Source organism: Oreochromis niloticus, linkage group LG6 (genome assembly GCF_001858045.2).
Source record: "Oreochromis niloticus isolate F11D_XX linkage group LG6, O_niloticus_UMD_NMBU, whole genome shotgun sequence".
In the NCBI taxonomy this organism is placed as follows: Eukaryota; Metazoa; Chordata; class Actinopteri; order Cichliformes; family Cichlidae; genus Oreochromis; species Oreochromis niloticus.
Genome location: NC_031971.2, coordinates 21763867 through 21781420, shown reverse-complemented (window position 1 = coordinate 21781420; position 17554 = coordinate 21763867). Strand labels below are relative to the sequence as shown.

Here is a 17554-nt window from a genome sequence, read left to right as displayed (position 1 = left end):
TGTGGTCCGAACATATGGAACAGTTGTCACACCCTCACTCTTCACATATGTGCATTCATGGAGCACACACAGATACTCAACATACTTGGTGTAATCTCCACAAATTCCCTTTTCCTCACTTCCTCCACTATAAAAAACCCCCATAAAACGTCTCCCGCTTATAATGTCTCACACACACATCTACACAAAGACATCCCATCCTAGTTTCCTGAAGTCCTTCCTGGATGTCATGGTGGCAAGCTGGGAATTGTGAATGTGTGAGATGAGTTGGCCAGTATTAGTCACTCTCACACACACTCCATCAGTCAACACTCTCTCTCACACACACACTCAGTCACTGACAGACATATCCAGCATTATACAACAGTGTGTGCTCTCCAGTGCAATGCTGGCACGGATAACAATCGCACGTACATTCCCAGCATCGCATGGCACACATGAAAAAAAAGATACGATATAAAGCAGTACACCATAGCTGCATTAGAGTAAATTCTTGATTGAATTATGTCTGTGTGGGCGGGGAAGCAGGCAAGCACTGCTGTGTGGTCTGTTAGTGTCAGCCAGAAACACACCACACAGTTAGAGCCAATCACTAGTAATGAGTCTACGCGCCGCACACTCGCAATCAATTAACTGAAACATCTGCGAGTGGATGAACTCGTGTGCTCATGTGTGTACATATACGTGTGTGGGTGGGTGTAAATCATAATTGATTTAAAGTGAGAAACTTTCTACTTTCCTACTTTCCCTCCCTGCTGTGTCACTGTTGGCCCACACCGAGGTGGAGCTTCTTTTGCCAGATCTGCCGTTCCCATCCACACGCGCGCGCGCACACACTAGCGTAGGTTTCAGGGTCTGTGTTAGCTTCATTAGTGCAGGAGAGAGAATGGGCACTGCACTTTTGGCATGTGGGTTAGATTAGCCAGGCCTGCCGAGCCTTATAAACCTTTTTCTATTACAGCGACAGAAAGAAAGGGAGGGGGTTTTGAGGGTTCTCACTAATATATCTAACAGAAAGGAATATAACTGAGACACAGAGGCATTGAAAAGTTTCCACTAAAAACACCAGAGACAGAAGGTCATCAGTGAAAGTGCAGCATGTGAGAAACTCACCCCTTTAACAAATTGCACCATAGAGACAAAGCATTAAAGCAAGCACGCACAGACACAAAAAGGGCCGTAAGACGAAAACACACAAAGTCAGATATGCAGAAGTAGCTCACATTTACTGCTTTAGAAGTGCAAATGATGTACAATGGCAACTGTTACACTGCCGTTCCGCTCCACCTTCCCTTATCTCGCCGCTGCCTGTGTCTGCAGCAGTCCAGCTATATATCACAGCTGACGCCCATTTGCTCGACATTAACGCGCATCGTGATTGACATCATTTTCAGCTTTAAAAATTTATGTGTGAGGGTCGGACTCTCTGCGTGTGAGCGGTGTGGGAGTGTGTGTACTTTTTCGTGTGTTCTGCGAGGTCAGAGGTGAGGGCTGCGTCAGCACACGTCGTGACTGCCTTGCTGCATCTCATTGCGTGCGTCTTGACAGCGCCATCTGGGTCTGTGGTGATACTGGAGCAAACATGCGCTCACCTTATCGAACTGCAACACCACAATGTTTGCATGAGAACATAAAAAGCACCACTGAATCCTTGCTGTTGACCCCAGAACGTTATGAATACGTGCACTTGAGTTTGCTTTAACATGTGTTGTTGGTATCAGCCAGACAGTCCCACTTTAGCGACAGTTTAACTGGTATTGCTACATTCACCATTTGTCATCTGTGACAACACCTTTCATGTACTCTGAAAAAAACTCTAGTTGGAGCATTTTCTCAATATTTTTTAATATTATAACCGCTCTGTTGTTTTTGGTTGGTTAAGATGTTTTGATTGGTAACAGCCAAAGCTGTTGCTAGACATTAAGCTTGACTGAATTTGAGTGTGTTGCAGGATGCCACCACTACAACAAATCATTGTGTGAAATTTCTTCCCTGTTAGGTATTCTACAATCAACTCTAAGTGGTTTTATTGCAAAGTGAAAGTCTTTAGGAACCAACCAGAAGCAACAGCCTGGGCGCCTAAGCATCAGTAAATTAAACATAAGGAAGCCCCACGTGAGTCCACTCACTTTAACTGCAAGTGGCATTTATAATTCTGTCTAATTGAACCCAGTGATTGATACCAATAAATGAAAGTTGAGAGGAGTTATTGTTCTGGGAGTCGTGCACGAAAGAACAAAAGGTGGCAATGAAAATGGAGTGATTTGGAGAGTGAAACCCACTTTAAACTGGAAGCTTTTTAATTTAACGTTGTTAACATATTACTGTTACAAGCATCTTATACTTTATCACTTTATCTTCTTTGTCTGAAACATTACTGAAGTTTCTGGCTCCAGCAGCAATATAAAATGATAAATACTGATAATGCCATCTATCATTCTCCTGTTCAGCTTCTCATTTTCAACCATGCTACTCTCCTCTTCTCTAAGTTTGTCTCCTGCACATCCTGGGTTCACATACTGAAGGAGGGCATCAGTCTGATGTTCCTTGCCTGTGTCTGTAGGTGAGGGGTGAGTGGATTTTTTCCTGCCTGTGTGGTTCATCTTTGCTCTAACGTTTGTCTTTTTACTGCCTTTTTCTAATGTTTTGATGACTTAGAGAGTCATAGTATCAAATCTGTGACCACTGTTGGCTGCTCTTTTGCTTTGATAAGGGTTATTCAGTACTAAAGGTACCCCCAGTTTAGATCTACAAAAACTGCATTTAATCAGCTCAGAGAGTGAACCGTGTCCACTGTAATGTGCAATGTTCTCGACTGTGACGAGCTCTGGTGATTGCAGCTTAGATACACTGACCTCTACAGTAGTGACTTCTGGTGTTGCTGCCAATCATGCTTCAGGGCCATGTTTGTGCTTGGCTTTTGAACGGTCTCCAAGCTGTCCTCAGCTTCTGCAAAGGGCGTCTCCTGGTTGCTTGTGTACACAGACTGAAGGAGGGCATCGGTTTGTGTGCATTCCAGATTCTCCTTATCAGTGTTCATGGATAAAGGTGTGACCAGACTTTCTTCCTGCCTACTAGGTGATTTCCATGTAACTTCTTTCCAACATTTTGCTGGTGTGGAAAACTATCACATCAAATCTGTGTTCAAGGTTGGCACATGCTGGCATCTGCTCATGCGCATCTGTTTGAAGCTCCATTTGCAGATTTTCATGGTTAAACTGGCCAAACAATCATTGCAAGCACCTAAACTGAGGTACAGTTCACAGATTCTCACTTTGCTGTAATTATTATCAGTTATATGATGGTTGCTGAATAGATCTGATCATCACACTAACTGACTAACTAATCCTAGTTGTGTATTTAGGAAGCTGTTATCTCTGAAGTGGAGTACAAGGTACAAAGTGTGTGATACTGTTGTTGGTTATCCAATCAGCCACACAGATGAGTTAAGTGAAACCACTAAAATTTTTCACAGGTCTCCTGTTCTAGTTGAACTCTGCTGTCGCCCCCTTCTCTGTTCTGACCCACTTGTCAACCAATCAACGTTCAGTGGAAGCCGATGTCTTCAACTTCCAGTGACGCACAGTCAGGATCTTAAGGACTATCCAGTCCTGTGCGTGGGAATCCCCTCCACATCCGAACGGAAGCTTGTACACAGAAGGACACATTTGAAGAACCGTAACTTAAGAGGGCTGACAAATGAAGACAAGAGAGTACTCAGGTGTGATACTGCAAATTTCTGTATTGATCCGATACCAAGTGTTATATTATCGATACCAATACCGACAGTGACACTTTTAACTTATAGAGGCAGCTTATAGAGGGAAGATCAGTGTGCCATGACTTATGAGATGAATCTTCAATTTGCAAATTGAAGATTGGAGTCCACAAATCGATGGATGATATCATGGTGGCTACATACATCTGTTATGTGCAGTCCGTAGTTATCATCTGTTTTATGGATGTAGTATTGATGGACGCGAGTAAGGCCGAGTTGTTAATGGTGTCAAATATGTTGACATTTCTCACGGTCACCTTTAGTGCTAATTTGATGTTTGACCAACCATTTATGGCTTTTTATGTGTATGCATACACATTATTTTCTTACATCATACTTCATCTGGGCTTTTATACTGCCTGTGGGCAGTTTATAGATTAATATGAGACGTGGCACAAACTGGGTTAGATAAGATTGGACTGAAGTGCAGTGTGTTTCAGGTGTGGTGTGGAGTTTTGGGTGTAAAAGCAAACAAAGGTGATGGATATCACCATATATATTTTATTTTTAGCAACCTCTGAATGTATTATAGGTATATCCATGCTGCCCTGAGGATAAAGTCTAATGACTTTGGTGATCCACTGACTGTTATATTTACTTTTGGTGACACCAAAAGGACTCGTCCTGTGAAAGCTCTTGTAACCTTGACAGACGTATCCTGGAAAATGGATTGACTTTACTGGTGTTTTGCCTTTTTGTTGCAGTATCATCATAAAGCTGGTATTTCAATAAACCAGATTATGAATGAGGGATAGCCCACTAAAGATTAGAATTGGATGGAGACGTCTGAGTCTGTACAAACAATACTTTTAAGATATTACTGCTGCTCACAGTAAACACGTTACATAAAGCTATAAAGATAACATTTAAAATCAATAAAGGTGATTATTTGTTAAAATAAGGTCCAAGCTCTCCTAAAGCCAGCTGGAGAGAACGATATGCATAAAAGCTAGTGGGCAGAGAGAGGCAGAGAGAAACAACCCCATTGCTGTCTTGTATTTTCCTCTTATCAGTAAGTCACAGCTCTTATCAGAAACATGAGTCCAACAGAATCTTCGTAACTGCATTACATATAACACACACATACACACACAGATTCACACACACAGCTGTCTGGATTTATGAGCAGTCTATGAGCATTGACATCTTCAAATATCAAATAACTATTTCATTTCCCTAACAGGGCAAACATCTCACATGGAGGTGACTCTTTTTGTTCCCATCTTCCTCCACAATAACATGTTCATATTCCGAGTCTCACAGACACGCCTGGATCACCCTCAGACCTCACAAACAGTCTTTTTTGAGTCTGCCATTGACGCAGGAGAGCTCAGTATCTGGTCTAAGCCACAGCTGTTTATAGTTGCTTTCATAGATGATTGTAAATAACACTGCCAGCTGATGCTTGAGAATCTGGTTAGTTGTATATAGACATAAATCAGCGCTTTATAAATCATCGACTCCCACAAAACAACTGGCAGCACGGTGGCTCAGTATTTAGCACCAACAACAAGGTCCTGGGTTTAAAACCTGGGAGGGGCCCTTCTGTGTGGAGTTTGCTTGTGAAGGTTTTCTCTGGGAATTCTGACTTCTTGGCAAATTAAAAGCATGCTCAGTTAATGCTCGCTAACTTAACCCAGAAGACTGTTGCAAAAGATATTCTTTTAAAAAAAGAAGATACTTACACATTTGAATTAAAGAAACTGAAGTTTATATATTTATATATGGTCCCACTACCACAGTCCCAGATTTCATGTCACAAGTTTTACAATAACATTTTTTAGCGTGTACAATATGACATTTAAAGCAGAAAAACGAAACCTAAACAAGCAACAAACTACCTCGAGCTGCTTGTCCAATGTGTTCAGTCCTGTTATAGCCACATTCAGTGGACATCAATTAAATTATCGCCAATTCTAAGAATAAGGTGCAGATGTGACTCCAAACTGCAAACTACTCCGATTTTTCTGACTGTGTATAGACAGTTTAGATTTTACAATGTACAAATTACAAATGTTAATGGTGTGGCCATTAATTTAACTGCAAAAACAACACTCAGCATTCTTGCTTGAAAACACTGGCGAATGCTGCTCAGTCAAAATTATTGCCTATAGGTGATCTCGCCTTTGAAATGGTTACTTTGAAGATGGGGAGAAAATCTGTTACCTTTAGGTGCATCAGAATGGCAATAAAACTTCTTTCGCTGGGGTATATATTGCAGTTAACTGTGGTTAATAGGCAAAAAAAACATCAAAAATCTATTGACATCTACATGCACTGAAATTCACAATAACCCCCTACATTCAGAGTCCAAACAGATCATGGAAGATTTGAAAAAGAAACTCCTCCACTAATAGTGATGTAGCTGCTGCTGGACAGTGATTTATCTGCAAAATGGCACAGACACTCAGCAGCTTTGCTTTAACATATATAACCAGAATAAAACCAGTCGGCAACTAGTTCCAGAGAGAAATGTCACAAATGACTTGAACTCAATAAAGCAGAAAAATTCAGGTTGACTGCAACATTTTGGCAATCTGTCTGCATTTATGTATATCAGATGGAGATAGCACATCACGATACAATTACAATTAGTATGTATGTTATTCTTACATAGTCATAATTATAGTCATAATGAGATGTATCTATATTTATAAATGGCATACTAAGGAGGAATAATGTTATATAAATGATGGATTTGGCACTTGCTAATACCTTACTGACACCTTAATAATACATAATAGTGTTACAATATTATAAATTTCTACAGAAAGAAATTATTTGCCAGCCTTCACCAATCTGTCTGATGTCAACCACCAAATTTTTTTTCCTAGTCACAGTTTTACTCTAGTGTGACTGAGCTATAATAGAGAGGTGGTGAAAGAAATTCAGATGGTTGGTGGGACCTTTTTAGGGCATTAGATGTCTTGCAAAGAAACAGTAATTTACAACACAGTGCATGGAGATATAATCATCCCAGATGCAGCTGTAGTTGAGACTGGCAATACGTTGTTATTGCAGAGAGAAAAGAAGCACATCAAACACTTGACATGCTGGTGTAAAGTCAAGCTTTGGTTAAAAAGCAACACATACCTAACCTGTTAATAAAAGAGACCCAGTGCTTATCTACACAATTAAATCGAAACTCTCTCGGCCACAATTTAGAAGAGAAAACATCTTGACAGATTAACAGACCTAATCCGTATATAATTCAGGCAAGTGAAGGAGCAGATGGGGGGAAAAACTAGACTGATAAGTCTGACAGCAATGTGGTTCTTTTTTAGCTTGTTCCTCCATTATATGCTAAATGAAGGAGAACACTTGACCTTGCATGTGTTTTTACTTTGGCTGTTTCCTCTCCCCTCCCCTCCTTCCACCCTCATCCCTGGGGCAAGGTCTGCCCCTGTGCACCTCCACTTAAAATGACCCTCCACCTTCCTGCCCCCTCCGCAGTCCACCTTTACCCAGCTCAAATGGTTAGCGTGTGTGTGTGTATGTGTGTGCGTGTGCATTTGTCTTCAAAGTCAAGTGCCTCATTGTGTGCAGAATTAATGATAATCCTTCGTAGTGCTCCTGTGCTGCATAAGCCCCTTGAGCTGCTTTTTACCTTTTACCTCCAGAAAAACACACGTCTCGCTGAGCCCCGTCTTACCTATAGAGCTGCCCAGAAGCACAAAAGACAGACAGCTCAGACAGGGAGGGAGAGAAATGGGGGTCAGTTGAAACCAGTTGGACCGAACAGAAGTTATGAAAGACTTCTTGAAATCGACAGCGGTTTGGTGTCTCCCTGCACAGCGGTAAAGCTCTCCAGGTCTCTGCATGCATGTCTACACACACTCCGACTCAAATTAAAAACTTCTTTTCAAACTTTTTGACCTTCCTTCCTCTTTTTTGTTTGCCTTTCTTATCCATTTTCTCCAATTGCCCAAATCAAGAGCATAGCTTCAAAAATGTAGGCTACATATATATATATATATATATATTGGGTGGTCAAAAATATATTCGAGGACCTTTGTGAAGGAATGCAGAGAAAGGCTCTATCACAAATAAACATTACCATCCCATACAGTGACCACCGTATCTCGCTTAAAGCCAGGAATTCTAAACAGATGTCTTCATGCATTCACTTGCTCAACAGTGAGTACGCCTGTCTGTTTAGACATGGGAAGCTGATGTGAGGGTTCACACTGGACTCTGTAGGGACCGGAATACGGCATCTCTGTAATAATCACAATGGCCATGCTCCAACCATAATACTACCCCCTCCCTCAGGACTCATGCACACATCCATACGCACTGCACAAGCACGTGCACTCAGAAGACACCCAGGTAATTATTTCCATACCTGTTTTCTTTGCATTTATATTCCTGTCTCCTTCATATGCGTTCATAAAAACAATGCCAAAGCTTTCGAAGGTTATATGAATGATTTTTGAAAACTCATTTAAAGGCCTCTCCTAAAAGCACGGTGTGCATCTGTGCAACGTCAGAAACACATCCCTGGACTCCCTCAAATTAAATGGAATTTGGTCATGGTTAAGTAAAACTTAACAAAAAGCTCAAACTAGCTGGGACAAAGAGCAACGTGGTTATCTGAAAATCTTTTTTTCTTCTTTTGTGTACTTGCAAAAGTAACTAAAATAAAAATGTAATGAAAAAGTCAAGCCATTTAGAAGGGTGGGTGTCACCCCGCTAATGGCTTGTTTTGATTTTTACACAAAGGATTAAATATGTTTGATCCACGTATTAGCACAAATTGCATCCTCAGCTTTTAAACTGACACAAAGCCTGAGCTTTCAGACACAAAGCTTCTGAGTGTTTCTCTAATTCATCTAAATTTTTCAAACTAAGCATCCCCCACTGGTCTGAATGTGGGGAGGAGGAGGAGGAGGTTAATGGTCACAGAACTGTGCACCCCTGTGACTTCACTTGCAATTTGGTAAACTCAACAAGACGCCAAGAATTAAGAAGGATGAAACAAGGAAAAGCATGGAAAAACATGCGTCACAGTCAGTTCTAGGGCACACAGGGCGAGGAGAGTGAGTTCATACCGGGCAAACATGCCGAGCCAATTTATTTGTTAGTGTGAACAATAAAACCCTACTAATACCAGGTAAATCTTGCTTATATTAAACATGTGAGGTGTTTCTTTTACGGCATATGGAGAACTGGTTCTAATCATCCTTAAAAAGCCTATGGGCACATGGAAATGCACCTGTAAATTAAATTCACTTGAAACATCCTAAAATGCATCATTCGCACTGCCCTCTTCAGGGAACAGAGAGAATTAGAGCAGGGAAACCAGCAGGATGAGAGCTGGGGAGAAAAAAGTGTAAATGAGGAATGAGTTAGACGAAATAAGATGGATAATTTGGTTGTCATCTTTCCGTGGTTATTTTAAAGGATATGCTTTGTTCTTGGGTGTAATGAGTTCTCGGGATTTCTTCATCCTGTGGCTATATTTAATCGGGTAGTTTGTCATCTATTCCTGGCTGTGGTGTTTGGACTTTGAGAGCCGGTTCAACTGAGGGAAATTAAAATGTAGTCCTACTGTGCCCCTCTTCTGAACTTAATAACAAGACCCAGGTGTGCACTTACACAGTTATTCTCACGGGCCCACACCTCTGAGTGAGCCTATCCGCAGTTACGGCTGTGTGCGTTGTCGTAATGAGATATAGTGACAACTGAGGTGTTAAAAGGTCCTCGGGGTGGCTGCAGAGGCAGCAGAGAGCCCACCACCAAAGTGGGAAGCTGCTGCTCATTCCCTGATCGCTCAATACATGTTGGAGATAGAGTGTACTACATAGATACACAACATAGACGCCGGCTTTAAAACACACACTCACGTGCACGCACTGTGATGCATGGGTGCTTGAAAGTAAAGCGCACATAGCCACAGCAATGTGTTGACCCTGCACACGATCATCTCTGCCGCCCCCCCTCAGGGCACGCCGGGCTGTATGCTGTTGGTCACGCTCCGGCCCAGAAATGCCATTCACCAGACTGCCGTCTTTCATCGCCATCTCCACAGCAACAGCGCCCTAAGTCACCGTGACAACGAATTCCACCTGGGCTTGTGACACTTGCTGCCTCCTCCACGCTCACCATTCAATCACGTCTCCCCGTTTGCTCTACAGCCCTCCATCTCTCTTCATAACTATTTCATATGTCCTCTAGTCGGCCTCCCCGCTCTGTCCCCGCCACAGTCTCTTTCCACGAGCCCATTTGATTGCCCTTGTTGTTCACATACCTTCTGGGGTTCCCCATTGTTGGTTTGGATTAACCTATCAGGGGACCCTGAGAGAAGCAAAGAGTTTCAGCAGAGGCAGCCCCTGCATTCTTTGCGCATTACTTAAGACAGTGTAGATGGAGAAACACACAGACAAAAAAGCAAAATCCTTTATTTATTTATTTTTATTGCATACATCCTTCATCCCCTCGAACTGTACAAATATACCTTTAATTCAGTGATTTAGGAGCACAATGTGCCTTAGTGGCATGTAATCCCATCAGATTTGCAATTAATTACAATTTTCATAAGTGACACAGTGAAACTGGGGCTTTTGGGCCTCTTTAATGTCTGCAGCTTGATTCCCCTGTTGACAGAACAGCCGCAGCTGGATGTAAATAAATAAACTATATTTATAAAGTGTCAGATAATAGAATGCTGTAATCATGATGAATAATAATGGTGAAAACTATATCATCAACTGAATTCACTCGACTCTGTGCTAACCAAACATGTCCTGTGTATAGAGCGCCTAACCCTCACATCCTGAAAGCACTCTGCTGCCCTCATGTGGTCAGAGTGACCACATGAGGGCAGCACTTTTAAGAAGTGTGATGACACTGAGGACAGTGATAACATTTGCATTTGTTTGGGTTTTCTGTTTTATTACAATCCCCATTAGCAGCTGCCTTTGCGGTCGTACATACACATGCAATCAATGTTCAGAAAACATAAACACAAAACAAAGTAAGCCGTTCTCATTCAGATGTTATTGAAATTCATAGAAGAGAATATTAAAAAACTACCTTGTAACAGGATATTAAACAGAAGCAATGATCACGAGCTTCATAGAATAAGTAATCAATGCAATATACATTAATTTCCATTCAATTATGATTCAGCATTTCCCATCTGTGTTGTTATACTTTAGCTTCAAAATCAAGGTTATAAGTCTGCTTCATATTCACACAGCAGCTATAGTCTCTCCTCTCCACCAGCTGTCTTTGTTATACTAACTGGTAATGTGTTCCACCAGATCACAGCATGGGAAATTACAGTTTTTATACAGTTTAATTCAGCTCAGTATAGTTTTATTTATGTAGCACCAAATTACAGCAGCAGATACCTCAAGGGACTTATATCATAAGATAAAGACCCTACAATAAAACAGTGAAAACCCCAACAATCAGACAACACCTTATGAACAAGCACTTGGCAACAGTGGGAACAAAAAACCCTTTTTTAGCAGGAACAAATCTCCAGCAGAACCAGGCTCAGGGAGGGCAGCCATCTGCCACAAACAGATAGGAGTGAGAGGAGGTAGACAGGATGAAAAATAGAGCTAGAAAGTAATAATAACTAATGATGCAGTTTTATGTTGAGTTGCTTGAATTTTTTTTTTTATTTCATTGGCTTAAGCACTAGATCCAATCACACACAGACCACCTGGGCTTGAGTCCAGGCCCCCAACAGGACCCGTGCATCTTCTGTGCTCAATGAGGTGAGCTATAACAGTGCCCAACTCTACTGCCGCTGCTGCAGTTTCACTGCTGTTAAAGCGAAACTGTGAAAGTGTCAAACAGCTGTTTGGCAGTGGTTAAATCCTTATATACAGCCTCATTTTGTACAGATATGTGATATTTAACTCGGATAAAACAGGTGGTGTGTAGTTTCATTTTCTTCCTCTTTCGAGGCTAATATTTACTCCCTCGCAATAGCACTGCAATACACAGTACAGCTGCATAACACTCAATGTTAGATATATTTTAGCACTAACAATGTCTCCATTAAATGTGCTGTGAGTACGTAACCACACAGGAACAGGTTTGGTCTGCATTTTATCTCAAATCTGCACAAAAACTACTCTGTGGTGTGTCACACATCCTTCTTAATCATGCCAAACACCAGATGCTGTGTGCAGAATAGTTCCTATATTTTAAAAAAAACAACAAAACATCACAGTGAATATATTTATGAGATCACAAGATATTAATTCAATGATTTGAGTTTAATTTTAGGAGTTCAAATAGACTCTTAAAATAGACGAGTATAGCGCGCTCACTGAACCTTGACCATGTATATGTTTTAGTGTGACCACTAACTCTAAAATCACATATCTGACCTTTGACTGTGGCACATCAAATGTTTTTGATATCAGGGTATTTCCTGCTCAGAGTGGGCCTATTGTGAGCTGATTATTCTTATAAGCACAAATGGTCCACATATAGTTCAGGCAGGGAGTCTGTGTTTGCTTACTTAACAGAATTGTGTGGTGCCTGATATGGGGCATGGTTTTAAGCTTGTATCTGAGTTATCGTGTCTTAGTTTCACATTCTTTTGGGGGGTTTCAGTCTTCTTACATGTCAGGTATTGATTATTGTGTTTTGGTGTAGATTTTTGTGTGGTTTTATTTTCTGTCACTGCTTTGGTTTCAGTATTGTAGTAGTGCATTTCCATTTTGTGACATCATTGCCTCATGGTTTTGAGACTACTTAACGGCCCTTTGTTTTTATCACTGTGATTTTCTTGTCTGTGTATTTTCTCTTGTTGTTTCCGGTTTTACTTGATCTTTACAGCTGCTTGTGCCTTGAGTTTTACTTCTCCCTCGTGATTGTCTTGATTATGTACATTATGTCCCTTTCGGTTATCACTTCCTTAGTCAGCCCTCTCTCCCCCTCTTTGCTTTGTTGGTTTTCTGTTGTTCCTCGAAAGCTCCTTGTGTATGTGTATTATATTCCTGTGCATGGGTTTTTTTGTGTCATTGTTTCTCCTTTTGTTTTGACTTATGAACTTTGTTTTTTTTTTTACTTTAAATGAAGTTCACTTTTTGTTTTGTCACTCTATATCCTGAAGCCTCTACTATGACACAAGTTCAGCATATCCAGGGTATCTTTCTGGACTAATTTCTGGATTAATTTACCCTAACAATTCAATTCAATTCAATTTTATTTATATAGCGCCAAATCACAACAACAGTCGTCTCAAGGGGCTTTATATTGTAAGATAGACCCTACAATAATACATACAGAGAAAAACCCAACAATCATATGACCCCTATGAGCAAGCACTTGGCGACAGTGGGAAGGAAAAACTCCCTTTTAACAGGAAGAAACCTCCGGCAGAACCAGGCTCAGGGAGGGGCGGGGCCATCTGCTGTGACCGGTTGGGGTGAGAGAAGGAAAACAGGATATGATTTGCTGTGGAAGAGAGACAGAGATTAATAACAAGTATGATTTAATGCAGAGAGCTCTATTAACATATAGTGAGTGAAAAAGGTGACTGAAAAGGAAAACCTCAATGCATCATGGGAGTTCCCCAGCAACCTATGCCTATTGCAGCATAATTAAGGGAGGATTCAGGGTCACCTGATCCAGCCCTAACTATATGCTTTAGCATATAGAATAACACTGGCAGTCGGGATAAGCAGTCACACAATCCCACATGTTGGACAGGAAAGGGGTGGCAGTGGCAGCATCTGCATACAGAGGTCTGAGGGATCTTTCAGAAAATGGTGACACTATTTTCCAGAGAACTGATTGGTCAGTAGCCAATCATCTGGTCTGCATTTTTAACTGATTTGTGAACCTTAGTTTTAAATACATTTTTGTTTAGCTAAGTAAATGATAAAGTAAATGACACTTAAATAAGTGGTTAGAAATATTGTTATCACTTGGTGATTGTCCCTTAGTGTTAGACATTTTTTTAATGCAAGAGAGACTCTCGATAAAGTTTCTATATATAAGTATGCCTACATATGTTTGCCACTGTAAACAATTTGTTCAATCAAACAAAATCATTTGCCTGGTTGAATGATATGTGACCTCTGTGACCTCTCATTCCTCTGCGTACTATCACATGTGCACACCACATTTTCTGGAGACTCGGGTAAAGAGAAGGGCTGAGCTGTCAACTCACCACCTGGTGGTGGAGTTGGATCAGGTGGCAGAGGAGGATGCTGGACAGACCTGGTGCACCTAAATGTATAGTGAGGGTGTGCTGGGAACAAGTGACAGAGGCGCCGGTCCACAGGATCTTCAACGCACACCTCCTTCATACTTCCAATAGGTGGCGGTAATGCACCCGCCCAAAAGACAGAAGAAGAAGAATCCTGTGTTTTTAAGGGGTGTCCAAATTCATAAGCTGTGTCCCAATTCAGGGCTGCACACTTCGGAGTACGCGGACTTCGGGGTCTACATGGGGCGGGTACTCCAAAGGCCAAGTAGGCCAGAAGTGAAAGGCTGTGAAATTGGATGGTCTAGCCTTCAGTTTTGCGTCACCAGCTGTCTCGGTGGAGTTTAATAAACTCTAAGGCTATCCCTCAAAACATTCTATGTACAGCATAAAATCTTTTTCAAAACCCTGAATTCTTAGTAAATGGGCACAACATTACAACTAACAGTCTAAAAAACTCCAAAATTAGGGAATTATTTACTAATGCTTTTTTCCCATATAGATCCAATCCAAACTCCATCTCACATCTGTTCTCCTGTGATCAAAAGAAAGAGATCAGAAAAAATTACCCAAAACCTCCCATTCCTCCCAAAGCTAAGGAGGTCCACTACAAAATCCTCTCTGGTGTTTACCCTTCCAACAAATTTCTCAGACGTCGCTTTGCTATTGATAAGAACTCTTGCTCTTTTTGTGATGGGGATATTGAATCGACAAAACATTTATTTTATGAATGTATATATTCTTTAAAGCCCTGTGGAACGATGTGCACTACTGACTTTTCCCAAAGATTCCAAACTTACTTGAATTTTCTAAAAATGATATTATGTTTGGATAGCTGAGAAAAGAAAAGAAACACAAATGTTGTTTTCTGAAAACAAAGCCGTCCTTTTTTACTCTAAGAATTCTGCCTATTCTTCTCATCTATAAAGTTTATGGACAAAAAACAAGCTGTGGATCTGCATCATACGATTAATGAACTGAATCTGTTAGAAAACCCCTAGGGTATAACTCATTTTATGTCTTTTTTTACGAACTTGCGTCATTACAAATCGTGTTTGTGTATGCGTGTTATATTGATTAAGTGATAGTCAAGTGTGTTTATGCTTGTCTGTGTGGAGAGGACTGATTGGAATTGTGATGATGATGTCCGCTATCTTCACATATTACACATTACAAATTTTTATTTTTATACACAATAGGCTATATTTTCATAGTTACCTTTAAGTCTGTAATTAGGTGCCATTCTTCTTATTTTATGGCGCTGTTGTTCAATCGGGGGAAGCTCTCCGTTGAGGAGAAAAGCATGAATTTGTTTGTATACGGAGGTATCTATTGTTTAAATGTTCCGGGCAGTCGAAAGAGAGGCAGAGAAATGCTAGGAGCTAACTGGGCGCTAACCATGTCATTCAAATATATTAGCTGTCGCAATGTTGAGAAGGGTTTTTTTTTTTGTTTCCAACCTTTATTTAAAGATTAGTACAATACAAAGGAGAATTAAACAGTATTACATTAAAGGTGTTGTACTTACAGAAATTGTAAACCATAAGCAAACAAACAAACATTATTCAGAACCTACATTACACATACGCTAGGGGGAGAAGTTTTAACTGATTAAGCCAAAAAGTGAAGAGACTGAAGGATCTTCATTTTTTCACATGCAACCAGTTTTTATAGCTTTAGGGTTAGAAGAATTCTTAATTGAATTTAGATATTGCAAAAGCTCATAGGAGTATACATAAAAGGAGGGATGTCTTCCTAAGGCTGTAAAACCCCTCACTACACACTTTATAAACTTTTCTCAGACAGGCATGAACATTTTCACACTTTTCTCTCTTGTTTAAACACTCTCAAAGTTCAAACCTTCGTAGAAAAATAAGTCCAGTATTATAGAATGAAACCAAAGGCACCCGCAGTTGCCATTGACGGTGCAAAACGTTTCGTCGACATTGTTGTGTTTGTTGGGGAGAAAAATTACACACATACAGTGCAGCACTTCAGAGTCACACTGCTAGCGATCACAGATTTATGTAAATTTGACAAGCTAAACACATTCTTTACTGTACAGGAGACACGGCACGAGATTGATTTGACAATGGTCTACAGCCAATCAGGACGCAGAACACAATCTGCTGTAAAAAAAAACACAAAACAAAACAAAACAAAAAAAAGCATGCAAAATTGCACACAAAAAAAAAAATCGAAAGGCCGCGAAAGGTGAACCGCGATATAGCTAGGGACTATTGTATAGTGGATTCCTTGCAAGTCTTACAAAAGCTACAGTCTGCATCAATGTCTAATTTGAATTTGCTTTGAAGATAATCTTTAGATGGGTGAATTCTGTGTATTAATTTACAAGAAATGTCTTTAACTTTGTTGGTAATTAAAAACTGATTAGGTAGTCTCCAAACTTCTTTCCACATAATATCATCAGTCAACCGGTTCCAGAAAAAAATTACATATGGTAGCGTGGTTATACTATTCAGAAAAAAAGATCTGACAGATTTATTGTTGTTTTTTGAGTGCTTAGAAAAGCATATCTTACCAACAACAGTTTTTATTGGAGATGCCAATGGCCTGTGGTCTGAAGGGGTATTAGGTTTATTCTTAAAAAGCATACAAACCCCTGAAGTGTAGAGCCAAATACTTTAGTATAATCATCACGATTTATAGCTAAATTGAAATGTAGACAAAATTCTTCACAGGAGAAAAGCATACATTTGAACTGAATAATTGGTTAACTAAAATAATGCTGTTCCCAAACCAACTATCTAAGAAGAGAGATTTTCTTTCATGTAGGATATCCTTGTTATTCCAAATATAATAACTGTGTGGACTAAAGTTATGCTTGTAAATAAGAGTCCAAGATAAAAAAAAAAAGCTTGGCGATAAAAGGGAGAGATTTTTATAGGGACTTTATCAATGTCAAAATTACAGGTAAGGAAAAAATGTGCACCACCTAACTTAGACTACATGTACATAGGTATAGTATTCCAAATGGAAGTAGGATTATTAATTAGATTTTTTTTTAACCACTTTATTTTGAATGTGTTATTTAGAGTGTTCAAATCTAACACATTAAGTCCTCCATTGACATAAGAGTTCAAAAGGACTGGGTTTTTTTAATGTAGTGTGTCCTATTTTTCCAAATAAAGTTGAAGAGTAACTTATCAACCTCTTTTATGAGTTTATTATCGAGGTGCAATGCCAATGCTGCGTATGTAAAACGAGAGATTCCGTCTGCTATTAATACTCTACCTTTTAATGATAAATCTCTTAAGAGCCACTGAGTAAATCTGTTTTTGAGTTTCTCTAAAATAGGATAGAAATTTTGAGTAATTCTTCTTTCCTGGTTTTTGGTTATTATAATACCTAAATAGCGAACTTCTTGTTTTATTGGAATGTTACACAAAGCTGTTTTCGAACATTCTTTTATCGCCATAAGTTCACATTTACGAATATTCAAGTACAGTCCAGAAGCTTTGGAAAATGTGGAGATTGTTTCAACACCAATAGATATTTGATGTTCATCTTTTAGGAATAATGTGGTGTCGTCGGCTAACTGTGTTATGAGTAAATCTTTGCTAATTAGCGATATA

At 40.0% G+C, this 17554-nt stretch overlaps 1 long non-coding RNA gene across 3 annotated transcripts; it reads left to right on the top strand.

Moving 5' to 3' along the window:
• Positions 1-2987: 2987 nt before the first annotated feature.
• Positions 2988-3704, top strand: LOC112847060 (uncharacterized). Of its 3 annotated transcripts, none has more exons than XR_003220374.1 (4): positions 2988-3078; positions 3192-3253; positions 3365-3394; positions 3476-3704. It is a non-coding gene; the product is annotated as an uncharacterized LOC112847060 (long non-coding RNA). The 3 variants fall into 3 exon arrangements; XR_003220373.1 differs by having other exon boundaries at positions 3353-3394; XR_003220375.1 differs by lacking the exon at positions 2988-3078 and having other exon boundaries at positions 3176-3253; positions 3353-3394.
• The last annotated feature ends 13850 nt before the right edge of the window (positions 3705-17554 follow it).